This window comes from Petromyzon marinus, chromosome 41, assembly GCF_048934315.1.
Source record: "Petromyzon marinus isolate PM22_M1 ecotype Great Lakes invasive population chromosome 41, UKy_Petmar_22M1.pri1.0, whole genome shotgun sequence".
Lineage (NCBI taxonomy): Eukaryota > Metazoa > Chordata > Hyperoartia > Petromyzontiformes > Petromyzontidae > Petromyzon > Petromyzon marinus.
The window spans coordinates 7,585,955-7,599,660 of NC_133707.1; the positions used below are offsets into that span (position 1 = coordinate 7,585,955).

At 45.4% G+C, this 13,706-nt stretch overlaps 1 protein-coding gene across 2 annotated transcripts in view; it reads left to right on the plus strand.

Moving 5' to 3' along the window:
* UGT8 (UDP glycosyltransferase 8) overlaps positions 1 to 13,706 on the plus strand; it is a 46,221-nt gene that overhangs the window by 11,339 nt on the left and 21,176 nt on the right. The gene's annotated exons all lie outside the window — the stretch shown is intronic.

A 13,706-nucleotide genomic window follows, 5' to 3' on the forward strand; every position in this document is an offset into this window, starting at 1 on the left:
GGTGTAATTGGTTACACTGGACTCGTAATCTCCTTGTGGTTGCCGGTTTTATCTCCACGCATGTCAGTTGAAATAATGTGGTGGGTTTCGCAAATGAAACGGGAGCATAACGACAGTGGACCGCGTTTAGTTTGATTGGCAGGTCGCGTATGGTGGGGGTGAAGTGTGGGTACTTCCACCTCCTTCCATCGCACTCGCCCGTGTAACAAAGACAACGATCCACGGTAAAGCCTTAACAGACTGTTGGGGCAAGTGCTGTTCGCGAGCACCTTATGAAGGTAGTAGGCACGGTACACGAGGGGGTGGGTGGCCAGCACCACGCCCCGGGGCGCCTGTGTCTTTCCCTCGTAGCGATGTTTACACACCCGCACCAGGGTACTCATTTGAGGCTGAGTCAACCTAGGGAAAGCCCAGGACCGGTTCAGATAATCGTTGCTGGTGTTGGTGGCCATGGGTGGGAATCGAACCTGGTTGTACGGGTTTGCTGCGCGGCGCTAACTGCACCGCACGTCAACGCACTCGCAAAGCATTTCCAGCCGGAGCCGACTTCCCCGAAACACTTGCATAACGGCCCATACATATCAAGTCACTTTGAAAACGTACACCCCCACCCCCGCCTGTCTCATTAACATTTAGATTTTTTCCATTGGCCTCCCAACAACTTAATTGGCAAGAGGGGCGGGAGGCGAAAACTGGAGATCGTTTCTTCTGAACCCTTGAGAGCGTGGAGCGTGACCAGATGTAGCTGCAGGGAAATTACACTGGCACACCTTTTTAATGGCGAAACCAAATACGAGGTAGAAAAACCCCCTCTTATCTTGCCTCCACACACGAGTAACAAACATTATGGTGTAGCTCGTCAGTCTCTTGGCTTTCCACAACTAAATTATCCGGCAACATTTTTTTTGTTTGCGGGCCAGTTCTCATCTAAATTGAAAACGAATTTCTTTAGAACTGCGTCTTGTGTTTAGTTTGGCCTTCCCCCCCCCCCCAATGCCGCCCGCTCCCACGATTTAGCACGGTTGGCTACGTACGGTGTGAAAGAAGTTCAACATGTACACACACGTGATGAACTGCCTCTTGCGAGGGTTTCGAACGGTCTCTTGACACGACAGCGATAGCCAAGATCACGGGTGAGGAATTACTAATATAATGAGCCAAGAATGCGTGTGTCCCGCGCGTGACGGCACTCCACATGAGGCCCCCCCCCCACCCCCCCTCATTAATATTCATGCCCGCGTGGAAATTTACACGAACGCACAAGAAGGTCGCGCACTCCACAAGCCGCACCCCCTCCCCTCATTAATAATCATGAGCGGGTGACGTCACTCCACATGCCGCACCCCCTCCACAATAACCATGAGCGGGCGACGTCACTCCACATGCCGCACCCCTCCACAATAACCATGAGCGGGTGACGTCACTCCACATGCCGCACCCCTCCACAATAACCATGAGCGGGCGACGTCACTCCACATGCCGCACCCCCTCCACAATAACCATGAGCGGGTGACGTCACTCCACATGCCGCACCCCTCCACAATAACCATGAGCGGGTGACGTCACTCCACATGCCGCACCCCTCCACAATAACCATGAGCGGGCGACATCACTCCACATGCCGCACCCCTCCACAATAACCATGAGCGGGTGACATCACTCCACATGCCGCACCCCTCCACAATAACCATGAGCGGGTGACGTCACTCCACATGCCGCACCCCTCCACAATAACCATGAGCGGGTGACGTCACTCCACATGGGGCAACAACCTCCCGCTCATTAATAATCATGAACTGAACAATTTTTCTATTGACTATTTAAGATTTACTGCAGTATACACCAGTCCTCGGACGGGAAAACAAGCTCGTGATAAATAATAATGTCTCCAGCTCGGCAAGCGAGAGGTGGCTTATTTGCGCCGTTACGGACGCTTCTGCCGAGCCCAGGTTGTGTGAAGGTCAATGAACTCTGAGCATGTTTTATTGATAGTGTGCCGTCATAAACGAGAGTAAAATAGCAAAGGTTGCTCTGTCAATGTGGTGGCCGTGGTGCAAGGAGGAGATGTATCTTGCCGGTTGTATATATTTTTTTACGACCCATGTAATATTTGTGTTTATGCTTTGGTTGCACCGAAGATGATTGGTAATGTAGCGATTAGCACGCTGCGCTACCAACCTAGCTGCCCGAGTTTGATTCACGCTCACAGCCACCAACACCAGTGATGATTATTTGAAACGGTCCTGGTCGACTCGGTCTCAAATTAGTTACTTGGAGCGAAGTTTAAAACATCCCTACGAGGTAGGCGAAGGCAGTCGGGCGTGGTGCTGGCCACCCACCCACTCATGCGTAGTGCCGGCCACCCACCCACTCGTGTGTAGTGCCGGCCACCCACCCACCCACCCACTCGTGTGTCGTGCCGGCCACCCACCCACCCACCCACTCGTGTGCCGTGCCGGCCTTCACAGGTGCTGCTGCTCCCAAGCAGCACCCGCCCCAACAGTCTCAAGACTATACGGGGGATCTTTATCCTGGTCACACTTCTCCGGGTGTGTGGCAAGCTTGTGTGTTTGGCCACAAACATGCCACTTAAGAAAGGAATCACCTTGATGTTAAGAATGCAACTCAAACGATTTTCCGCTATTTTGTCAATAAACAGGATGGTACGGCCGTTTGGTTTAAAACGTCCCTTCGGCTGGTCACCTGTTTGTTTTTCCTTTGCCGTTCATTAGACTGGCAACACGAATTGCAATTGTCAAAATACACATACCGTGTGTTTACTTAAAACAAAATTATAATGTTCAGCATTTTGTCAACGCAGTGCTGGATGAAGTCCTTCCCACGTCACGTCGGTCAAGGGGTGGGGGGGGGGGGTGCCCATACTTCACGCTGGTTGTTGAAGAAGTGGAACCCAGGACCGTGTGGGCACTGCGGTAGTGAGATGTTAACTACCCCGCCTAGTATACAGGAGGTCGTGGATTCAATTCTGACGCCGACGCCTGCTGTGTCTCTCCCCGTGGTCACGTGGATTTTTCTCCAGGTCCTCAGATTTTTGCCTCCACGTAGAAACAGTCGTTTAGAGTATTTGTTGCTGCTATACATTTCCATATGTTAAGCCATTTAATTGGGTTATCATTTTTGGCCAGGTCACTTCTTAAAAAGAGCTAATGTAGCTCAGTGGGCCTTACTTGGTATGAATGAAACTCGTTTAGGATGGGGTCGCCATCTCTGATGGACTAAAAATCGGGACGAATTATGAGAAGAAGAAATTCAATCTCACGAGACTAGAAAGTCAGCATCCTAAATGCATCGTCTTGAGTGATGTATTACATCTTGACTAAAAGCTTTCGTGACTGCAGGAATTCATATTCTTTGGGTCTTTCAGTAAAGTCACGTAGATAGGTTCAAAGACTTTACCAAAAGACCCAAAGAATACGGTGTATGTATTCATACTCTTTGGTTCTCTCGGTAAAATCACGTCGGTATAAAATAAAATAAATCACGACGTTTCGGGCGCAACACAAGCGTCCATCATCAGGTGGACGCTTGTGTTGCACCAGAAACGTCGCGATTCCTGCAGTCACGAAAGCTTCAAATCAAGATTAATGTATGTATTGTTATTATCTCGCAACAAACACAATCCGGGGCCATGAATGTCTCTGGAAGACTTGCAGATATCCCAAGCAAGTTGCCTGGGATATTAAATCGTGAAGTGATCTTCACGATTTAAAATCTACAAGAAAGGTGCCAACCCTAGATATTTATTTTTTTACCTCCCGCTGGTGTTAGACATCGTCAGGAATGAAACCCAGGTAGGCTAGGTTAATGTCCACCGCTGCTACCCCCTGTGCCACCAACCGTCCCTGTTTATAATCGATATCCGTGGAAAAATACACTGATAAGAACTCCGTTACTTTTACAAAAACGCAACCTTTAACCCCAAAAAAGTTGACATACTCTTAACGTGTACTTCCAAAGATGAACTGTAAAGCCCCGGTTGTAAATCAACTACATTATAAAGTCCATGTTTTGCTACATTCACTCCAGAGTTAAATTGAGAATATGTGGCCTTAGGTGGACACGCAATCCTGCATGTAGGTGATTCGTGAAATTTCCCGGGATTGTGGGGGTATGAATAAGTCAACGCTGTTACACGTGATCGTCAGCTGAGGTGAAATCTAACTTGCTCACAGCGACTGTGGATTGTTATAAGTACAGTGGTCGTAATTTAAGGGTTATTTTATAACTGCGCCTGCTCTAAATATAATGACGTGACGTAACCCCCCCCCCCCATTTCGTTTCGGGCTTGTAGTGGAGAAGGCAATACCACGGTTATTTGTCTGCACGACCGTCGGTTTAACACGTAGGCTTTCGCGACCAATATTATCCATATTCTTGGTTCTTTCGGGAAAAGTCACGTAGAAGGGAAACAATAAAATAATAAAAATATAAAACAATATATTTATTATAATTTTATTGTTTCCCTTCTATGTGACTTTACCGAAAGCACCAAGAATATGAATCCCTGCAGTCACGAAAGCTTTAAATCAAAAATATTCTTCATGAATGAAGAGGTTTTTTTCTGGCTGCCTGTACTCACTCCGTGTCCTGTGAACCGGTCTTGGGCAGTGCTCGCCTGGTCTCTAGCGGGAGCGATCCCCGCTCGTTGCAGAGGTTCACGGTACCATTCGAGCGTCCACTCTGGTTGGTACAGGAATCCCACCCCCCCCGCCCCGCTATAGGTAGCAGCATTGCACGTTGTTTGGCATATACGTTGCTGATTAATCGGATAACATATATCCTTCATAAGTGTAATATTTTGGCATTTGCGTTTATTTTAAGCAAATTGCGGCAAAAAAAATGTTTGCGCAACTTTTTTTTAAATTCGGAACGCACTGTTAAAATGGACTTTTTTTTTGCAATATATAATCCAGTACCGTGCGTGCATGGCGAGTGCCAGCGAAAATCGCTCCACCACGCGTCCAGCCTCCATCGGCCAGCCCGCAGTCTCTTGTGGTCATTGCACACATGTTCGATAGAAACATCACATTCGGTGATGGTTTAAAAACGAAAGAGTACAAATGGCTTAGAGGCGTAAAAAAATCCATAGTGAATGATGATTGTGCCTCTGCCAAGAAAAGGCAGAGTAAGTATTACTCTAGTACAGGGGTCGGCAACCAAAACAATCAACATTTGATCAAATAAACTTAATATTTCAAGAACCACAATGTACGTGATTACGAGACGGTGGTCCTTAATAAATGAAGTTACGAAGCGGTCCTTGAATGAGCTGCATGCGGCTCTGTAGCCGCAGGTTTTTGACCCCTGATCAAGAGTTTAAATTCGAGGTTTTGAAAAGTTTTGAAGCCGGTGATTAGGCAGTACATTATTTACAGAATGCATGGTTTACCGACGACCTCGGTAACAACCATTTTAGTCGATGCGGAATAAATTTTACAATGTGCTCAAAGTGTGGCACCCTTAACGTCCACTAAAATAACGTGGAGTAGTTGTGGAATTATAGAAAATATGGAAAGATCATCTTTTTTTTTAAGTAAAAAAATCCGCATAGCTCTTCAACTATCTCTAGCAAGTAAAGAAAACAATTATATATTTATTTACTACATTTATACACTTCATGACTTTTAGTCATGCTTTTCTTTTCCAGAAATGTCGACTAAGAACGCAACCCCTGAATGGAAATCAGAGTTTGCTTTTTTGTAATTCCGAGTTAAGTAGCATTTCCCAGGAACGCATCCCTCGCGTATAGCGGGGGATTTCTGCACGACGGGTGTAAGAACAGTGACATGACTATCACGGTGGAGATTAAAGATCCCCGTGACGTCCTTCGCAAGAGTAGGCCATTGTGTACCGGCGTCAGGGTCCAAATCTGCAAAAAAATTACACCGCAAATGACCCAATTGGGATTGCACACAGCGGCAGTCACCCCCCCCTCCCACACACAGTCACCGCCCCCCCCCCCACACAGACTAATGCCCAAGGTCACTCCAGCTAATGAGACTTTTTTTTGGAGTGGTGAGAGGGCGCTGCGGTGGCGAGATGTCAACTCCCTCGCCTGGTATACAGGAGATTTGTGGGTTCAATCCCGACCCTGACGCCTGCTGCTGCTGCTGTATATTTGGAGTCTGCGTGCCTCTCTCCCCGTGGTCGCGTGGAGTTTTCTTCAGGTCCTCCGGTCCCCCCCCCACCCCACATTTAGAAACATGCATGTAGAGTATTTGCCTGCTATACATTTCCACGTCATGACGATAAGCCACTTTGTTGAGCTATCATTGGTGGCCAGGTCAATGTATAGCTCGGTGGGCCTTACGTGGTGAAAAAAAAATATTTAAGTTTTAAACAAAACCATCGTAAGACTTTAAACTCCCCCCTCCCCCCCCACTCTCTCCTTCACCAGCCCACACTGGGCCAGCTGAGAGACGTTTGGTCAAACAACCACGACAAGGGTGGTGGCCTAACAAAGGGCTTTAACTGCCTCCATTATTAGCACCGCTATTCATTTTGTTTGTTGTCTTTTTAAAGTTGGTGCCATGGCCAGGCCCAAGAGGCGTCGCAAAACCATCGTAAGACTTTAAACTCCCCCCTCCCCCCCCACTCTCTCCTTCACCAGCCCACACTGGGCCAGCTGAGAGACGTTTGGTCAAACAACCACGACAAGGGTGGTGGCCTAACAAAGGGCTTTAACTGCCTCCATTATTAGCACCGCTATTCATTTTGTTTGCTGTCTTTTTAAAGTTGGTGCCATGGCCAGGCCCAAGAGGCGTCGCAACAACGGAGGCACTGCAGAGAAGCACCTGGGCTCTTGCGACCTTAGAACACGGCTCGTGTTTAACCTCATCTCACCACCGCGCATTCCTCACTGCCCAAAAGAGCCGAAAGAACGCGACATACGCAGCGCCTCTGGCTATCACGGCACATTTGCTTCGCCCGCTCCCTTTCTTGAAATGCAGCTTTGCTGGCGGGCGAGGGCAATTTGGGCGTTTGGGATATTTTTGTTCAACTCGTACCGCACCTACCACCCCCGTACGTAGAAGGTACAGGGTACGGCGTCTTGTGCTGCGGGAGAAAGAAGGAATTGGATTAGTGTGTGTGGTTTTTTTTGGGGGAGGGAGGAAAGAGTTGCAGGGCAAGAGAATCGTGGAGTGAATGAGACGAAGATGTCTGGCCAGAATAGGCGCACACAGTACACGGTTATTTAACTCGGTCGGTGTCTGTATAGCGAATTTCAAAATACCTTTTGGTGGTGAGCCACACGTTAACACGCCTTGTCGTTACCCAACTATCAAGCGAAAACATACTTTACGTGTCGACCAAAGTATAAAGGGCCCATGCAGTGACAGAAGTGACTTGGGCGGTATTTAACATCTCACCTTGGTGGTGAGATGTTAAATACCTTGTCTGGTATACAGGAGGCCATGGGTTCAATCCCGACCTTGATGTTTGTACATTTGGAGTTTACGTCTCTCTCCCGATGGTCGTGCAGATTTTTCTGTATGCCCTCCGAATTTTCCCTCCTACATTTAGAAACATGCGTTTCGAGTACTGTATTTGGCTGCTATACATGTGCACACGATAAGCCACTTCGTTGAGCTTTCCTGTTAAAATAAAAAAATAGCTGTAATAGTAGTTTGAGAATTGGCGTGCTAACATCAAACACCGCATTATTGCCAGGTTAAAATACCCCCTCCCCCCCTCTCTCTCTGGTACATGATTAGTGCGGCTACGATGGTTAGGAGTGACGGACAACTCCTTTTGTGTGCGGCCGTGGACCTTTCAGCCACCCTCATTAATTGCCTACATTGTAAACCACAATATCATGAGATGTCAGTGGGTAAAGCACCGTATGGTTTCCATGTATCAGTTGAAGGCGGAGCCAGTGGGGGGGGGTGGCACGTCCCTAATTTCGATCCGATCATTGGGGTTTATTAGTAACTAGCTTTACCACGCCCGGCCGCCTTTGTCTCCCCAGTGGCGATGTTCACACACCGCAGCAGTTACTCGTTTGAGGCTGAGTGGACCTAGGGGAGGCCCAGGAGCGATTGAAATAATCGTCACCGGTGGTGGCGGTGAGCGGGAATCGAACTCGGGTCGCCGGGTTCGTAGCGCAACGTAGCGCTAACCACTACACTACAATGCGTTACGCTGCACACACACACAGACACACACAGACAGACAAACACACACAGACACATACACAGCGCGCTAACCACTACACTACAATGCGTTACGCTTCCACATGCGCGGGTCACGTGACAGATTTGACGTCACAGCTCATTTGCATTGCAAAAAATAAATACATTGTTGAGCTCCCCCCCCCCCCCCAAAAAAAGTGTATTTTAATATTTTTTCATGGTGTACAGTCTGGAAAGTACCCACAAGGCAAATTTAAAGTTTGTTGCATGTCGGGAAGTACGCTAAACATTTTGAACAGACACACAATCACAACTTTGCCTTTTATATATATGGAGAAGATAAATCGGCATTTTGCGACCCCCCCCCCACTGCCACTGTGTAGCATATTATCACGTGCCATATAATGATAACAGGACAATAGTCCGAGTCCATAATTGGCGATAAGTAACGACAAAGCAGTTATGAGTGACTCGCATAATTGTGCGCAGATGCGTATACAGAGTCCACGACTTCCCTGAAGGCATCAACACCTTGAGCGAGCGCGATTCCGATCACACAACGCGGTTCGAACTCGACCCTCGATCGATGGCTGTGCCATCGCCGCACACGCGTCGGATAAAAGGCAAGGGACAAGTCCCTGCTTACTGACAACTCCTCTATCATTTTTTTTTATCTGACACGCTTTCTATTAACTCACTCTGTCTGTTGTTGTAATTGTATCCTCAAATCTTGTAACTCAATTTTAACCCACTTCCCAATGTGGTATCGACTGCAAACTTGGTATACTTATGTCAAACTGATGACAATAATATATTCTATCATAAAAAAATATTTTAAACAATCTTTTTTTATATGTTATGTTTCGTTTTGGGTCTAATTGTCCACGGTCAACCTCGTTATGGCAAGCTTCGGGGCCACTTCCTGGAGTCGTGGAGTTCTGCCATTAACTAGTAGGGTACATTTTGATTTAAAGCTTTCGTGACTGCAGTAATTCATATTCTTAGCTCTTTCGGTAAAGTCACGTTGAAGGGAAACAATAAAATAATAAAATATATTGCTTTAAAATAAAATATTGTTTTATATATTGTATTATTTTATTGTTTCCTTTCAACGTGACTTTACCGAAAGAGCTAAGAATATAGTAGGGTACATTTCATTAAAGCGTGTTTTTTAAAAAGTTTTTTAAAAAATATTACTTTCATTGCTGGAGGGGTTGCCCCCACCTGAAAATCCTGGCTCCGCCATTGCGTGCATATAAATGTGTTCCTAGTTTGCCTACAAAGATGACCAAACAACCTGTGTAATACGGAGAAGAGAGGACAGCATGTTTAAACAAGATTTAAATACTGTAAGTCTATTTGACGATGCACGTATATGTTTATCCGTCGACCTGTGTGTTTGTGTGTGTAAAATGTATAGTGGTTGGCACAGTCATTCCAGCTCCGCGCACACTGCCAATCCTGTGAACTCGAGATCGATTCCCGGCCACGGCACTAAGGGGAAGTCCATAAATGACGTCACGCACCTAGAGGGGGGGGGGGGTCAGACATTTGTGACGATTTGTGACGATGTGTGACGAGGAGGGGGGGGTTGAGAAATGTGACGTCACATCAAAATGCGCAACTTTAAAAAAATAGACAACACGTTCTACTTAATTAAATATACTTTTTAATAAATGTTTTCTCCTACAACATCAGAGTGCAGGGGCCCATTAAATACGCACTACTACAATGACAAAAGTTTAAAGCGATTTGAAACATGTTTTATTTTCAAAATGGAAATATGGTTTTGGGGGGGGGAGAGCTTTGTGACATCATATTTGAAGGGGGGGGATCTGACTTTTTGTGACGCCATGTGACGAGGGGGGGGGGTCAAAAATCGTCCAAAATCGCGTGACGTCATTTATGGACGGCCCCTAATCAAAAACCCGGTGCGAGGTGTGATTGGGTGCCACGGTGCCGCCCGTAATCGGTGCTCGCTAAAAGTCCACACATTCAACGTCTGCACCCCCATTCTATGCCGGTAAACAACAAATACATCTTCTTTGGTTCTTTCGGTAAAGTCACGTAGAATGAGAATAAAATAATAAAATAAGACAATAAAATTCTCACTATAGTGAGAATAAAATAGTGAGAATTTTATTGTCTTATTTTATTTTATTATTTTATTCTCATTCTACGTGACTTTACCGAAAGAACCAAAGAAGATGAATCCTTGCAGTCACGAAAGCTTTAAAATCGAAAGAAATACATGTTTATTGCCTAGTTTATATGTTTTGCGTTACGGTACCCTCATTCGTGTTTTATGCGGGTCGCTCCTCCATTCCCTTGGATAATTGACAGGGAAAGAGCAGTGCTTTTCATACGGCGATCCACCCCTTACCACGTGCCGTGAGACGATGCCGTGGCTCCATCTCGCCAGTGGATCTTGTCTTGGCAAAGTGACGATTCTAAACCGTCCATAATACAGGGTTTTTTTTGTTAAATGGCGTAAATATAAAAGTGTCCATACTCTTTTTGGTTCTTTCGGTAAAGGCACGTAGGTAGAAAAAAAAAATAGATCTATTTTTTCTTTACCTACGTGACTTTACCGAAGTAACCAAAGAGTATGGATTCCTGCATGCATGAAAGCTTCAAATCCAGATATAAAAGTGTCGTTAGACCCGCCACCATCCGACACAGGCAATGAGGTAAGGTTTGTCACGTAAAGAGAACGTGCCAATTCGTTACGCGTACAGCACACCGGTGTGTTGGAGAGCAAATCCACAACATTTACAATCTGAGTACGACGTTTCGCCAGTAATCGGATTGGGCTCTCCGCCTGATGATGCTAGTTGTAGAGGGGAAACCTGTACAGTAAATTCATCCAGCACATGTGCCACATAAGAGACGTACGTGTAGTACATGTTTACACACCGTGACCTTTATAACCGGGTGAGATTTCGATTTAAAGCTTTCGTGACTGCAGGGATTCATCTTCTTGGTTATTTCGGTAAAGTCACCACGTAGAAGGGAAATAATAAAAATAAGACGTAATAAAATAAAATTATCACGACGTTTTGGCCACAACGCAAGCAGCCGTCCTCAGGTAAAGAACACAGAGCTGTCATTTGTAGCGCTGTCCTTCCGACAGTTCTGTTTCTTCACCTGATGACGGCTGCTTGCGTTGTGGCCGAAACGTCGTGAGAATTATATTATGTTTTATTTTTATTATTTTACTATTTCCCTTCTACGTGACTTTACCGAAAGAACCAAGAATATGAACCAGGTGAGAGTTTACTGCAGTCAAGGTCTCTCTGTTACTCAGAGAGACTTGGAGTGCAATTAAAGGAAATACCATACAGAAATATTTCATTGGCGAAAAGTACCCCAAAACAAATGTCATAAATACAAGGATTAGACGCAAAACGAATGTATGAATGGCACACAAAACCGTACCAACTACCATCAGTGGTATTTGGTGGTTTCATTTGAGAGACTTGGACTTGAGTTATAGCTCATTCAGTCGCCCAAATTGGACCATTGGCTCATGGTGGGAAGTGAAGGGCATTTAAGACGGGGGGGGGGGCCGTGACATGAACGCTGAAGCCAATGCCCCCACCCACTTGTGGTATATGAACTCATCGCGAGACGACGGACAATACTGGCGAGATGTTATTATTTGTTTATTGTCGCTTGGCATGCAGGAGGTCGTGGGTTTGATTCCGACCGTGACGACTGTATATTTGGAATTTGCACATCTCTCTCCCTGCGGTCGTGTGGATTTTTATCTGGGCCCTCCAGTTTTTCACTCCACATTGAAAAACATCACGCGCTTAGAGTAATTTGTCTGCCATAAATTTCCACGTTTATACGCCACTTCGTTGGGCTATCGTTTGTGGCCAGGTCGCTTCTGAAAAAGAGCTTTATAGCTCAGTGGGCCTTACCTTACGTTTTTTTTTGTTTTGGCCATGTTATTTGTTTATTGTAGTACGGAGTTAGACTGATGGCCTTAATCTTAGTTGTCTTGTGGGTGTTGTTGTTATTTGACTTGCATCCCACTGGGATTTTTGCACTCAGCGTTGGTGTACGGTGCTATTTCAGGAATATTTTGATATTTTTTTCCTGTATTTTCTGTTTGCACAGTCACATAATCACTTGAAGATGTTTTCTTGTTCATGTTTTTTGTTTGTTGCGGTTGCACCCGATTCAAGAGCCGAATGGCTCACAGGGCTATACCAAATAAATGAACTATGAACTATGAACGTGGTGAAATAAAAAATAATTGTTCAGTTTAGTAGTTATAGTAATTATTACTGGCAAAGACTAATTAGAGAATCCATTGAAATTGAGAGGAATAGAAATAACTTTAATCACTCTGACAGCTACAGGCTTAGTGCGGCTTGGAAGCGTATTATTAAATGATACATATTACAATTCCTTATAGGGGAAACACAGACTAATTAACGGATTACTAACGTAGCATAAAATCACAATAACACACATTACAACTAATTACTAATCTACAACTCATTACTAATCATAACCATTGACTGATTACCAATCGATTATATAATTACAATACCTCCCCCTCCGCCTCATATCACGGCACCTGAAATGAGTTAAATGATGACGTCACCCTGCTACTATATTTAAGACCGGGAGCAAGTGAGGGCTTTACCATTCTGGCGAATTGCCCGATGATGCTGGATGTAATTACCAGCGAAACGGTGTACTCAAACTGTAAATGTTGTGGATTCACTCTTCAACACACCGGTGGGCTAAAGTAGTGAACTATTTGTCTTTTGTCAACGTGACACTTTTTTTGCTGATTGGCCGTGTCGGGTGGTGGAGGGTTACGACACATTTATAAATAACGCGATCTAACCCAAAAACCTTTTTATAATGAATAATATTGGTCGCGAAAGCCTACTACGTGTTAAACTGATGGATAAAGGGAGACGATGAAGCATGAGTGCCAAGGACAAGATGGAGATGAGACGGATTAATTGCCTTCCATAACCATTGGTTTGCAATGTATATCAGAATCTGAATATGAAACGATAATTAGTGGATAGCTTATTTAAACTCTGGTCATCATTGCAGCATTTGGCTAACCATCGAACAAAGAAGCATCGTGCACTTTCAGCTGCACTTATGTGGCCGTCTGGAACGCTCTTCCTTTCGATATTAGAAAGCCGCTGGAGCTATACACTTTCAAATCTAGAACTGCGTTTTGTGTTTAGTTTGTCCTTCCTCCACACCTGATGAGTATGGTCAAATACGTACATGCAATGCATCTCTGCACATTGCATTTACTATGTAGATTTCCCTTGCTTGATGCAACAGTAATAGTAGATGCATTCCTAAATAAGGAGCACACAAAGCAAAACCGCATGAGGATATAGCTACCTGCCAAGTACAGTGAGGGAAAATAAATACACACAAGACTGTTACGTGTTAAGGTGTGTCCTGCACAGAGTGATCATGCCTCCAGGCTCGGACTCCCATGAGAATCTCGTCTGAGCAACGAGTCCAACTGGATATACAGCCTGAAACGGATGTGGTTACCCA